At 43.0% G+C, this 14,033-nt stretch overlaps 1 protein-coding gene across 1 annotated transcript in view; it reads left to right on the top strand.

Annotated features, from left to right (window-relative positions):
- LOC124787789 (protein Skeletor, isoforms B/C) overlaps positions 1-14,033 on the top strand; it is a 694,854-nt gene that overhangs the window by 529,505 nt on the left and 151,316 nt on the right. The window lies entirely within an intron of this gene.

The raw sequence follows: 14,033 nt of genomic DNA, 5'->3' as shown, positions 1-14,033 counted from the left end.
AATAGAAGGCTCAGTCTACATTTTGTAAAAGTTAGAAATTGAAATTATCTCTTCAGGGTCCAGTTTGTCACGTAAGGCCGAGGGCACGGTGGCCGAGAGGTTCTAGGCGCTTCAGTCCGGAACCGCGCGACTGCTACGGTTACAGGTTCGAATCCTGCCTCGGGCATGGATGTGTGTGATGTCCTTAGGTTAGTTAGGTTTAAGTAGTTCTAAGTTCTAGGGGACTGATGACCTCAGATGTTAAGCCCCATAGTGCTCAGCCCATTAGAACCATTTTATAAGGCCTCGGGGAAGGTGCTTCAATAAATAATCTAGCTTTAAATTTAAAACATTGTACCATTCAGCAAGGCCAATAATTGACCATTGAGCATACTAGGAGCGTTTTAAAAGTCCGTGCAAAATCCGAGAGATGGCACCACCGGCGCGTATCGAGGTCATGTTTAGTTAGTAGCATCTTTGGAAAGAACGCACACCAAGTTTCATCCACATTGGCCTATTTCTTTGTATTTGGCATTCGTGTGAATCAAGGAAGTCGAGTGATTGTCAAGAAATGGACGAAAAAGAATTTCGTGTGGTGATTGAATATTACTTTATGAAAAGCAAAACGCCTCAGGAGATTAAAGACAAGCCTGATAAACATTACAATGACTTTGTACCTTCGATTACAACAGTTTGTAAGTGGTTTCAAAATTTGCGGAGTAGTCGTACGGGCACAAGTGATGCTGAACGTTCTGGACACCCTGTGGAGGTTACGACTACAGAAATCACTGATAAAATCCATGATATGGTGATGGATGACAGAAGAGTTAAGGTGCGTGAGATTGCTATTGCTGTGGGCATCCTGAATGAACGGGTACATAATATTTTGCATAAACATTTGGACATGAGAAATCTATCCGCAAGATAGGTTCTGCGATTTCTCACGCTTCACCAAAAACGGAATCTTCTGAAATGTTGCAAGGATGGTTTGCAGCTGTTCAGGAAGAATCCGCAGGTGTTTAAGCGTCGTTTCGTCACTGTGGATGAAACATGGATACATTACTACACCCCTGAGACCAAACAACAATCTAAACAACGGGTTACCAAGGGAGAATCTGCAACAAAAAAGGTGAAGACCACATTCCTTCGGCTGGAAAGGTTATGGCGACTGTCTTTTGGGATTTGCAAGGGATAATCAAAGGGTTCAAATGTCTCTGAGCACTATGGGACTTAACTTCTGAGGTCATCAGTCCCCTAGAACTTAGAACTACTTAAACCTAACTAACCTAAGGACACCACACACATCCATGCCCGAGGCAGGACTCGAAACTGCGACCTGAGCGGTCACGCGGTTCCGGACTGTAGCGCCTAGAACCACTCGGCCACCCCGGCCGGCAAGGGATAATCCTCATCGGCTATATGGAAAAGGGTAAACTACTACAGGTAAATTTTATTCATCGTTATTGGACCGTTTGAAAACCGAGCTGCAAGAAAAACGCCGGCGACTGACCCGCAAAAAAGTCCTTTTCCATCACGACAATGCAGTAGCACACACCTCAGCAGTTGTGGTCGCAAAATTAATGGAAATAGGATTCCAATTCGTTTTCTCCAGACTTGGTTCCCTCGGACTACTGTTTGTTCCCCAATTTGAAGAAATAGCTCGCGCGACAAATATTTCATTCAAACAAGGAGGTGATTGCAGCAACTAATAGCTATTTTGCAGACTTGGACATTTCCTATTATTCGCAAGGGATTAACAAATTAAAACAGCGTTTGACGAAATGTTTAAGTCTAAAAGGAGACTATGTCGAAAAATAAAAAAGGTTTATCCCAAATACGTAAGTAGTTTCTAATTTTGCACGGACTTTTCAAAGACCCCTCGTAAATAAGCGAAGAGTTCCACTACATTATTGCATTATTGGTGATAAATAAATGGAAGCACACTATCTAGGAGTAACGACACGGAACGAAATCAAGTGGAAACCGCACATACTGGCATTTGTAAGGAGTGCAAATATCAGGCTGAGGTTCAGTGGAAGAAAAGTAATTCGTTCATGAAAGAACTGACCTATAAAACTTTCGTCCGGTCGATTGTTGAGTATTTTACGTGACTCTAGGGCACTTAACAGGTTGCATTAATACGAGAGATGTCGAAGATTCAACGAAGAGGGGTGCATTTCGTCAGAGGATCGTTTACTAACAGCGAGAGTCTTACAGAGACGCATGATAAACTCCAGTGGCATGCGCTACAAGAGAGGCGTTGAGCGTCAGAGAGAAGTTTACTGTTGACATTCGGAAAATCCGCCGTCCAAGAAGAAACAAGCAAAGTATTATTCACGGAGCGATGGTGAAGGGAAAATTGAGAAACTGGAGATCGTATGAAGTGCTGCCGTCGACTGTTATTCTCCCCACACACCAGGGAAAATGAGGGGTGCTAGGAGAGGGGGCGATAGTTTTACTCTAGATACCCTCCGTGACATGTCGAACGGTGGCTCGCGGGATTTAAGTATAGCTTCAGAAGCTAAGAGTAAAAATCAAATGTGTAATAATTTCTGATATCAGTTATGCACATTGAAAAATGATAATTAGCGTTTTTCAATAAACAGATCGCGAAGATAAATTCAGGCTGATGAAGCGTCTTCTCACACACTATCCATCATACAGAGATACGTGCGACTGCCAAGTTACCCACGTCGTGAACTTGCGCAATGATGATATAGATCGCTTTACAAGCGTCTAAGCGAAATATTAATTATCTCAGAACTGTATAACTAAGGTAAAAGCCTCACCTGCGTCATACTAACAACGTGAGTCCGAAAATTGTTTCGGCTGCGCCGTTCGTGAGTCACGATGCTGTTGATTTTGAGTGGAAAATTCCACTCGATGTCGCACTACTCTCGCGTGACGTGGAGCTGTCACACATGTGTCACGCAGCACTGTTTGTGTGTTTAACCCTTTTCTTTTCAGGTGAATAACACGCACTAACTGCATCCGATTTTACAGAATCATGCCATGGTAATACTCACACATTTATAAAGTAGTACTGCATACCGAACAAGCAGTCTAATGGTGCGCAAGCAGTGTTGTGATTCGGGGGCTTTTAATATTCAGCTTATATCGTTCAGTCCTTTGTTTACAAGTTAAGCTGTTACATCAGTAGCCACTTCTCCGCAACAGCAAAGCAGAACACGCGTTCTACGCTGGGAGACACTAAGATGTTCTGGAAGTGCCTGATGGGAAAGGATTTCTTGCTTTGCGAATATTCCTGTCATTCTTAAAGTTGCCTTTACACGGGCTATATTTTAAGGCAAAGTGTGGCTTCAATAGTGTTTCAGCCAACACTGCAGTAATTTGGCTACAACGTACTGGAATAATGTGGTATGGCCCGGCGAAATTGCTGTCGTAGAAGGCTGTCGTGGGTATTTCCCGAAGTATGATCGAGGTGATGTTGATGGTGTACAGCATAGGTGAAGAGTATTTCCTATAGCCGGACCGTATCTCTCTGTCATTGTCCATATATGCTTCCCTCTCATTCTCGCTATCAGCAATACTTCCTCTTTCTCACGCCGGGAGCACTACGGTACGAAGTAACGTAATCTGAGCTGTGAAACAGTGTTGTTTCGCTTCAGACCCAGTGATGTCGCACAAAAAGCGGCTTTCGGTTTCATTGTTGTCCACAAGAAACAAGAGAAGCATTTATTTCATCAACGTAAAACATACACATACCTGAAACTTCCTGGCAGATTAAAACTGTGTGCCCGACCGAGACTCGAACTCGGGACCTTTGCCTTTCGCGGGCAAGTGCTCTACCATCTGAGCTACCGAAGCACGACTCACGCACGGTACTCACAGCTTTACTTCTGGCAGTATCTCGTCTCCTACCTTCCAAACTTTACAGAAGCTCTCCTGCGAAACTTGCAGAACTAGCACTCCTGAAAGAAAGGATATAGCGGAGACATGGCTTAGCCATAGCCTGGGGGATGTTTCCAGAACATTGGCAGAAGTAAAGCTGTGAGTACCGGGCGTGAGTCGTGCTTCGGTAGCTCAGATGGTAGAGCACTTGCCCGCGAAAGGCAAAGGTCCCGAGTTCGAGTCTCGGTCGGGCACACAGTTTTAATCTGCCAGGAAGTTTCATATCAGCGCACACTCCTCTGCAGAGTGAAAATCTCATTCTGGATACACATACCTTTTCTTAATTGACGCCATGTCGTAGGAACCGTGATTTCTTCTGTTATAGACATAATAAACAAACAACACTGTCTGGATCACTTCTTTTATTACTGGCTACCCGTTTGCGCTGCAGAGATCACCCTCAGGTCCCATAAATGTGGTCGTAGACGCACCGCATTTATGAAATTCATGGTTACCTCAGTGAACTGATTAAGCACAATGGTTCAAAATGGCTCTGAGCACTATGGGACTTAACTTCTCAGGTCATGAGTCCCCTAGAACTTACAACTACTTAAACCTAACTAACCTAAGGGCATCACACACATCCATCCCCGAGGCAGGATTCGAACCTGCGACCGTAGCGGTCGCGCGGTTCCAGACTGTAGCGCCTGGAACCGCTCGGCCACTCCGGCCGGCTAAGCACAATGAAATATTAACTTAAAAGTTTAATTGCTGTTTCACACGTGATGAATTCATTCGGGCCTGAAGTTGATTTGCAGAGCAGATTGATATGTGGTAGTAAAAGATGTGAGCCAGACGAACTTCCTTTATTTATTGTAACATTCATATAAGGCAGAGCTATGCAACATCCAAAGTAATATACAAAGACCGCGATTAAAGAAAGAACATTATCGTTGACGGTATGCAGCAGTGAACAACAACTGTATTTGACATAGATTAAGACTTAGGTACTTTTTGTAAGTTTCATCAAGTGTGTTTGTGCACTCGTGGACAGCGATTTGCCTAACTGCTCTTATTTTTTTTATTACTGTATACATTATTTTTCATGCTCCTTACCTCTGGTCTTAGATGCATGCATTTATGAAATTGATAGTTCTCTTATTACACTGTTGAACTACAAAAACTATTAAACGTAAACATTTGATTATTATTTCAAACGTGATGAACTTGTGGAATCCTGGCACCAAACCGCTGCAAAAGGGTGGTCCCAGGAGGTATATCAATGAGAAATGTACTTTGGAGACGTACATAAAACTTCTGTACGAATCGTTAATAGCGAAAAATTGTAGGTTGACAAACAGCCTCGTTGCAACTAGTAGCCCGCATCTCGTGGTCGCGCGGTAGCGTTCTCGCTTCCGACGCCCGGGTTCCCGGGTTTGATTCCCGGCGGGTTCTGGGATTTTCTCTGCCTCGTGATGGCTGGGTGTTGTGTGTTGTCCTTAGGTTAGTTAGGTTTAAGTAGTTCTAAGTTCTAGGGGACTGATGTCCATAGATGTTAAGTCCCATAGTGCTCAGAGCCATTTTTTGCAACTAGTATGTAGTCTTTGATTTGGTGTTTGTGTTGCCAATTCTCGTACAAATTAAGTATCAGATCTATTGAAAATAGTGCTTCAACCCTCAGGAAGAGGTATGTATCCAGTTCCTGAACTAAGGTTTCGGAAACAATATACTTACTTAAAGAGTAACGCAGCCACAAAGCCCGACTTCTTTTTCCTTGCCAACAGAAACAGTAGAGCCATACTCACTTCCAGTTGCTCGCTTTCGGCCATTTCGCGAAAATACTGGCCAGTGTGAACTTCCTGACCGGGAAATAAATTGAAATGATAGTTAAATCAAGACCCTAAGCTGTCGACAGGCGTTGATATACATCAACGGGGACAGTTGAAAATGTGTGCCCCGACCGGGACTCGAAACCGGGATCTCCTGCTTATATGGCAGACGCTCTATCCATTTGAGCCACCGTGGACACAGAGGACAGTGCGACTGCAGTGATTTGTCCCTTGCACGCTCCCCGTAAGACCCACATTCCCAACTTAATGTCCACGCTACATTCGTAGTGACCGCGCCCATTACACTCATTACTCGCGGTAGACAATCTTACCTAGTCCCGTAAGAGTTCGGGCAATGCGTGTGCCTCCAGCACAGAAGAAGGAGGTCAATGGTCGGTTAGCCTTAATTATATGAAGATATTGGGAAATAAACTGTTCGAAACGCTGCCAGGCCAGAGCGGCTGACAATGTTGCCAAACATGTGGCTGCAATTCGTGTGGCCGGCAATGCTGCCAGCAACCTTGAACATGATATAATGTAACACAGAAATCGATTGCAAATATAATGGGACGTATAAATACAGCTACAAGTGTCATTGCTACTACGTAAAGATGGATATTTCTGGTGATCTCTTGAATGAGTAATGCGTGTGAGAGACGTTCGAGTAAACTGCTTAGCATAACAACTTTCCTGTCGAAGCTCCGTTGACAAACAGTACACAATCGTCTGTCATGCGTCCACGATGGAGTTCAGACCATTGTCTACAGTTCATGACTGCAGGTCCGCAACGGAGTATTTTCCTTCACAAGAAGTTACAGACAAGCAATTAATATGTGGTGCGCCGGCCGGAGTGGCCGAGCGATTCTAGGCGCTACAGTCTGGAACCGCGCGGCCGCTACGGTCGCAGCTTCGAATCCTGCCTCGGGCATGGATGTGTGTGATGTCCTTAGGTTAGTTAGGTTTAAGTTGTTCTAAGTTCTAGGCGACTGATGACCTCAGAAGTTAAGTCCCATAGTGCTAAGAGCCATTTGAACCATTTTTGAATATGTGGTGCAGCAGAAAGCAGGAAGCCGAACGACATCGGGCAAGTTTTCCAACAGGCATCATTGTTGTTGTTGTGGTCTTCAGTCCTGAGACTGGTTTGATGCAGCTCTCCATGCTACTATATCCTATGCAAGCTGTTTCATCTCCCAGTACCTACTGCAAACTGCATCCTTCTGAATATGTGTAGTGTTGGTCTCCCTTTACGATTTTTACCTCCACGCTGCCCTCCAATACTAAACTGGTGATCCCTTGAGGCCTCAGAATATGCCCTACCAACCGATCCCTTCTTCTAGTCAAGTTGTGCCACAAATTTCTCTTCTCTCCAATTCTATTCAGTACCTCCTCATTACTTCTGTGATCTAACCATCTCTTCTTCAGGATCATTATAATTGGAAAAAATGGATCGCCGTGAAAAGAAACTTACGAGAAACCCGATGGTTCAGACCAAGCTTCTCGACAACGAATCTTTGGCGCAGTAGAGAGCAGCCAGTTTTGGACCGTGTGGGAGGACGTATACCAGTAAGCACCGACAAACTTACCCGTGAAATTCACGGTCCGAATAATACCGTGTCGAGAGCAATTACAATCCTTCCGCAAACATCGTGTATCAGCAATGGAGCCAAAGGATTTTGGAATACGCCGACTAAAAGTGAAGGTCACATGCATCAACGGTCCAATATTTATGAAACTTTGTGGAGTTGTTTGGCGCATAACGGGTACAGAATGATTAAACGTTCATTCCATTCGGAACTGATTTGCATAATGAACATTAGTTTGATGTGCGATCCTCAGGTCGGCCAGAGTGGCCTAGCGGTTCCAGGCGCTTAAGTCTGGAACCGCGCGACCGCTACGGTCGCAGGTTCGAATCCTGCCTCGGGCATGGATATGTGTGATGTCCTTAGGTTAGTTAGGTTTAAGTAGTTCTAAGTTGTAGGGGACTGATGACCTCAGATGTTAAGTCCTATAGTGCTCAGAGCCATTTGAACCATTTTTTTGCGATCCTCACAGGCACGAATATACTCTCGTACTTTTTGTGTCATGGAAGCAAACAGTCTCCGCATCTCACCTTACAGTGCCAGAAACGCATACTGCGCTTTTTCATGTAGATTGCTGTGTGGAGGCAGGTACTAACGTATACATTTCTCCATTGTATCCCAGATATGCTCTACTGGTTACCAAGCTGGCGACTGGTTCGCCCAGTCAAGGATCATTGCATTCCTCAAGGCTTTTAAGGTGGGAACTCCCGTGCGAGGTCTTGCACTATCTTGCTGGAATATGTGATTTGGTGCCCTGGTCATAAGAGGGTTTAATATTCTTGCCACATACTGATGAGTATTCATCCTCGCTTCAACCATTACCAAATTAATCCTTTTGTCGTATTCCATAGTTCTCCAGACCATAATTCCAGCAGCTGAAGAGATAAAGGACTCCAGACTCGGCTTCCTGCGACACTCTACCACAACGTCTAAGGACGCGTTGGCGTCCACCTAACCGTTACAAAGAGAAGCGAAACTCATCGCTGACCGCCACAAAATGCCATGCAACGTCCCACCTGACTCTGGCTCTACACTTTGCAAGTCTCTGTTGTCTGTGGTTTGGCGTAAGCCGTCAACGATGCATGACAACTCGAGATAGGCCAGCCACCAGTAATCCGTTCCCACTCGTTCGTGGTGACACTCTACTTGTAGCCTCTGACCCGATTCTGACAGCTGACACGTACGTAAGCATCCTGTCTGATTACCTGCATCCATTCATATCCACTGTGCATTCAGAAGAATGTACTTCTGGCTCTGAGCACTATGGGACTTAACATCTATGGTCATCAGTCCCCTAGAACTTAGAACTACCTAAACCTAACTAACCTAAGGACATCACACAACACCCAGTCATCAAGAGGCAGAGAAAATCCCTGACCCCGCCGCGAATCGAACCCGGGAACCCGGGCGCGGGAAGCGAGAACGCCAGAAGAACTTGGGCAATTCCACAGGATAATGACACACCCCACACGTCCATAATTGGTACAAAGTGGCTCCAGGAACACTCTTCTGAGTTTGAAGACTTCCGCTAAGCCGCTAAACTTCCCTGACATGAATATTATTGATCGTACCTGGAATGCCTTGCAGCGTGCTGTCCAGAAGAGATCTCCACGTCCTCGTACTCTTACGGATTTATGGAGAGCCTTGCAGCATTCATGGTGTCAGTTCCCTCCAGCACTACTTCAGACATTAGTCGAGTCCATGCCACGTCGTGTTGCGGCACTTCTGGATGGTCGCGGGGCCCTAGACGATATTAGGCAGGCGTACCAGTTTCTTTGGCTCTTCAGTGCATTACGAGATACAACATTTACGATAGAAAGATGTAGCGTGACGCACACTTAGGGGATCTAATAGGCCGCCCCGTATTGGTACGAGGTAAGATGAATTTGTTGCACAGCTGAAAGCTAGCGAGCCCAGGGCACGGAGCACGTCTCAGCCAGCTATGCTGGTTGACCGTTTCCGGCCAGCCAAGTGTAGAGAGGAGCAGCGTCACCGGAAACGGGAAAATCTCCGTATGGGGTATTTGGACGATGCGTTGATCGCTTAAGAGGGCCGGCTGTGCTCCCAGCAATGGCGGGCTTTGAGACAAACTGAAAGATGGCTTCTTACAGTCCTATGAGAGTCTAAATAATTCACATCACGTACATAAGCAGATCCGAATACATCGGCGATCTCAGATAAATGAAGCCCATCCAAATACACAACAATATTTCAATACTTTTAAAACTAAAGAAGTTAGTATTTCACTGTGAATAATCGTTTACACCCTGAAACTCTGAATTAACAACTTTTAATCTCTTCATGCGATTTCAACAAACGATATCGCAGATGATAGCATTTACTATAGCTGTCATCTCTGAAAGCTACATTTCTGTATCTATTTTATTTACTGACTGACGACATCTTTTATGTTTCATTACGCACATGTTTGTCAGAACATCGTATCCACCACAATTACACAGGAAATGGATATACATGTATACCTCGTATCTTGTCATACTTTTGTAGTTATTTAATGAACATTTTACTATTTTGCCAGTAACTTTATTTAAAAGTTGGTTGCAAGTGCAATTAGGAAACTGTGCTGATTTAAAAGTGGTCGGCACCACAATTGAAGAGGCAACCGAAAGACGTTTATGTCAAATGGCATAAATAATTGTTTAAATAACATTTAACGACAACTCGTTCTCATTTAACGTGACCGCACTTGCACAAAAATAATGGCTTAATTATATATATGGACAAAACCTGTGTTTATATTTATTGTGAAAGTTCCGAGTGTGACCGAATATTTACAACTTTCCTTTGCTTAAATATTGTTGTATCACATTAGTTTAGTATGGGAATGTGGTCATGTTGAGTCAAATTATGTCTGTAGAGCGTAGGAGCGATATATTTTTGGTAGGAATGACCGTCACCCAATAGTAAAGCAAACACTAGCGTAACACTACGGGAGTCAAGTGCAGACTGGAACGTTTCGAGTGAAGATTTCAAGGGAGCGATTTTGGACACTTTCACGCGAGTTCTGGAAGCATACAGACCTGCCTGTGGTAACGAGCAGTCTTCGATCATGGAGATGTCTGATTCTGGGCAGTGAACCGCCACTACCATACTTTAATTTCTCAAGGGACAGAACTGAGGATAGACAGAGAATGAGTTACTATTCTGTGGATCGAGTGAGATAATTTGTAAATCATTATGTTGAACTTTGAGGTTCGCCGATGACATTGTAATTCTGTCAGAGACAGCAAAGGACTTGGAAGAGCAGTTGAACGGAATGGATAGTGTCTTCAAAGGAGGATATGAGATGAACATCAACAAAAACAAAACGAGGTTAATGGAATGTAGTCGAATTAAATCGGGTGATGCTGAGGGAATTAGATTAGGAAATGAGACACTTAAAGTAGTAAAGGAGTTTTGCTATTTGGGGAGCAAAATAACTGATGATGGTCGAAGTAGAGAGGATATAAAATGTAGACTGGCAATGGCAAGGAAAGCATTTCTGAAGAAGAGAAATTTGTTAACATCGAGTATAGATTTAAGTGTCAGGAAGTCATTTCTGAAAGTATTTGTATGGAGTGTAGCCATGTATGGAAGTGAAACGTGGACGATAACTAGTTTGGACAAGAAGAGAATAGAAGCTTTCGAAATGTGGTGCTACAGAAGAATGCTGAAGATTAGATGGGTAGTTCATGTAACTAATGAGGAAGTATTGAATAGGATTGGGGAAAAGAGAAGTTTGTGGCACAACTTGACTATAAGAAGGGATCGGTTGGTAGGACATCTTCTGAGGCATCAAGGGATGACCAATTTAGTATTGGAGGGCAGCGTGGAGGGTAAAAAACGTAGAGGGAGACCAAGAGATGAATACACTAAACAGATTCAGAAGGATGTAGGTTGCAGTAGGTACTAGGAGACAAAGAAGCTTGCACAAGATAGAGTAGCATGGAGAGCTGCATCAAACCCGTCTCAGGACTGAAGACCACAACAACAACAACATGTTGAACTCTGAACTGCTTTGAGCTGGTGAATGTTTCGTGTATTGTGATTACGAAATGGACCTAGTTTTCGCCTATCTTGGATTACTATTTAGTTCGAGGATTTTGTTAACATCCTTGTAACGCTCTCAACAACTTTACTGCATTTGATAAGTATATTTTCTGTCTGTATCTTAACTGAATATCATAGGACCACTTCCTGTGTATCTGAAAAGTCCTTTCTCGGATAAACATTATTCAACATAATTCTCTGTTGTCCACGTCAATTACAGACGTTAGAATAGAATCCTTCTTATCAAATTATTTATTTAAATTCTAATTTTTATTTCTGTGTATTTTATCAACTCGCAATTCTAGCCAGTGCATAGACTATTTGATTGTAGTGTCGCAGAAACAGGTCATTATTTGCAACGGATTAGCTATGCGGCATGAAAGCAGACATACGCGGCTCAACCCTATGACCACTTTGAGCTATTCTTTTTAAAAGGAGCGGTGCATAGCTTAATTACCTAAAGGACAGGTAACCGCAGCTCAAGACGCATCTGGTTTGCTAGTAGGGGATGCTGTTTATAAAATCAACTACGCAAGCAGTAATCGTTAGGCAACGCCACAAAGGGAAACTGCAAATGCTGCCTCTTCAAAACTTAAAAATAAAAAATATCGACAACCTGCACTGGTTTCACATATATTTCACCGATGAACCACGTATTAGGAAGTTAAAACCGGCTGTGATGCTGTTTGTGTAACCTGAGTGCGAGACGCACAGTTAAGGTAGGCCTATATCGTTTTGCAGAACTCTTGGAATGCTTTCCCAATTTCTATCTTTTTGGGTGCTGCTATGCTATGTTCCATCTTACTGACGGTAATAGTCTTAATAAGAACGGATGACTAGATAAACAAGCAAAAAATTTTTGGCTTGCCTTCTCTTGCCTAAATCAAATCGTACAACATCATAAGACAAATTTCATTTGAAAGTAAACACTTCTATAACCAAATGCATTTCAGAGAATAATATCTCCAATATTAGGTGGGTTTATTTCCATTAATAAGACGTAGATAATTCATATGTACGACTTATTCTGGACAAGCTGTCTGATAGGGGGAGACAAAATTTCGATTTTACTCGTAGTAGATGATTCAAACACAAAGCTATGTTGATCAGTAATACACATAGGAACACCTTCCAGAGGTCACAAGCTGTTCCTCGCATCGTATTTACATTACACACACGTTCTATAAACTGTAGAAAGCAATATTCGCTTACGAGGATGATGTTTAACTGAATAAGATAGATCATACACGTCACTGTTTACACAAATTTTGATGTGGTTACAAAAATTAATTTTTCATATTTTGTTTCTTGACTCATCTGAAATTTCTTAAGTTTTTTTCCAATACTGTATATGTGCATAGATAAGTGTTTATATAAATCACTATTGCTAAATGTCTACTTGCAAATGACTGCACAAGGTGAATACGAACTCGCACTTTAAAATTACAGAGGTTGTTAAGAGGTATTTGCTGAGTATTTTGCTATAAGAGACCTGTGGTCTCCTTTGATTCGGTAAATAGTGGTTTATTTCATTTGATTTATTTCCTCCTGCGTGTGACAGAGCAAGCTGGTAATGTTTTATTTCGTACTTAGTATTGTGACCGGAGAGACAGACAATCTCAAAGAGAAAGTTTTGTGATCGGACTTTTTTTTTAGGAAAAAACAGTGATAATTTACGGTCAGAATTGTACCCCATCATTACTTTTGTTCCAGATTTATCAAAAATATCACTAATTAACGGAAAAGATCACAGTTAACTTAAAGTTTTTCTGGTTCATTCGCATAAGGAAGTGGAGACATGCTAATTTCGTGGGCCGCATTGCAACGGTACTTGACTACAATAATTTCCTCACTTTCTCGAGACGAAAGTAAATTCAGTTTGATAATAATAACTAACTAACTTCACTTTCATATGGAAATGTCTAGTGAAGATAAAAATCTTGCAAATTCCATTCTGGCACTAAAAACAAACTGTTTCTACTTCTACGAACAGAACTGGCGACAGGATTCAGAAGACACAATCACTTATTTTACGAAGAAAAATAATCTATGTGAATTTTTAGTTGTTCCTGCCTTAGCTGTAAGTATTGGCGGTGTGATTTAGCGAGAAAATATAGTTATCAAGCGGTAATTAAAGTAAGATAGAAGTGAAGTGTTAAATGTTATTTCTAGAGAAAACTACCCCCTAAATTTCAACTAAACGAAACGGAATAATTATGACAGTCGTCGTGGAGTTGTGGGACACTGCGGCTGCGGCGGGGACGGAGCCTCTCCGTCGTTTCTAGGTCCCCGGTTAACATACATACATATATACATACATATGCAAAGCCAGGCTCCGTAGGAGAGGCCACTAATGCACCCCGCTAACTATTCCCGACTCCAAGAGGAAAGGGGGGAGTAGTAGTAGTAGTAGTACACAAAGTACCCTCCTCCACACACCGAAAGGTGACTTGCAAAATGTAGCAGATGTAGGTGCTGTGTAGGCGAAATTGGGAAATATAGGTTTAGATTAACATTACTGTAGGCAGAACGAGGCTCCGCAGCATATGTCGCTAATGCACAAATGTGTCCTGCGCTCGACTCAGAGGTACGCCCATTCGAATCCTGGTGATGGATGAAATTGTCGGTACCAGTATTTGGCCAGCAGGGGGGGGGGGGGGAGGAGAGGTGGTGGTGCAAAGTTCCTGATCACCAGGCTTTGCGCCAAAGCCATGGATTAAATTCCGAACCTCTCCGCTGGGTC

The sequence above is a fragment of the Schistocerca piceifrons genome, chromosome 3 (genome assembly GCF_021461385.2).
Source record: "Schistocerca piceifrons isolate TAMUIC-IGC-003096 chromosome 3, iqSchPice1.1, whole genome shotgun sequence".
Lineage (NCBI taxonomy): Eukaryota > Metazoa > Arthropoda > Insecta > Orthoptera > Acrididae > Schistocerca > Schistocerca piceifrons.
This window is presented reverse-complemented; position numbering and strand designations above follow the sequence as displayed.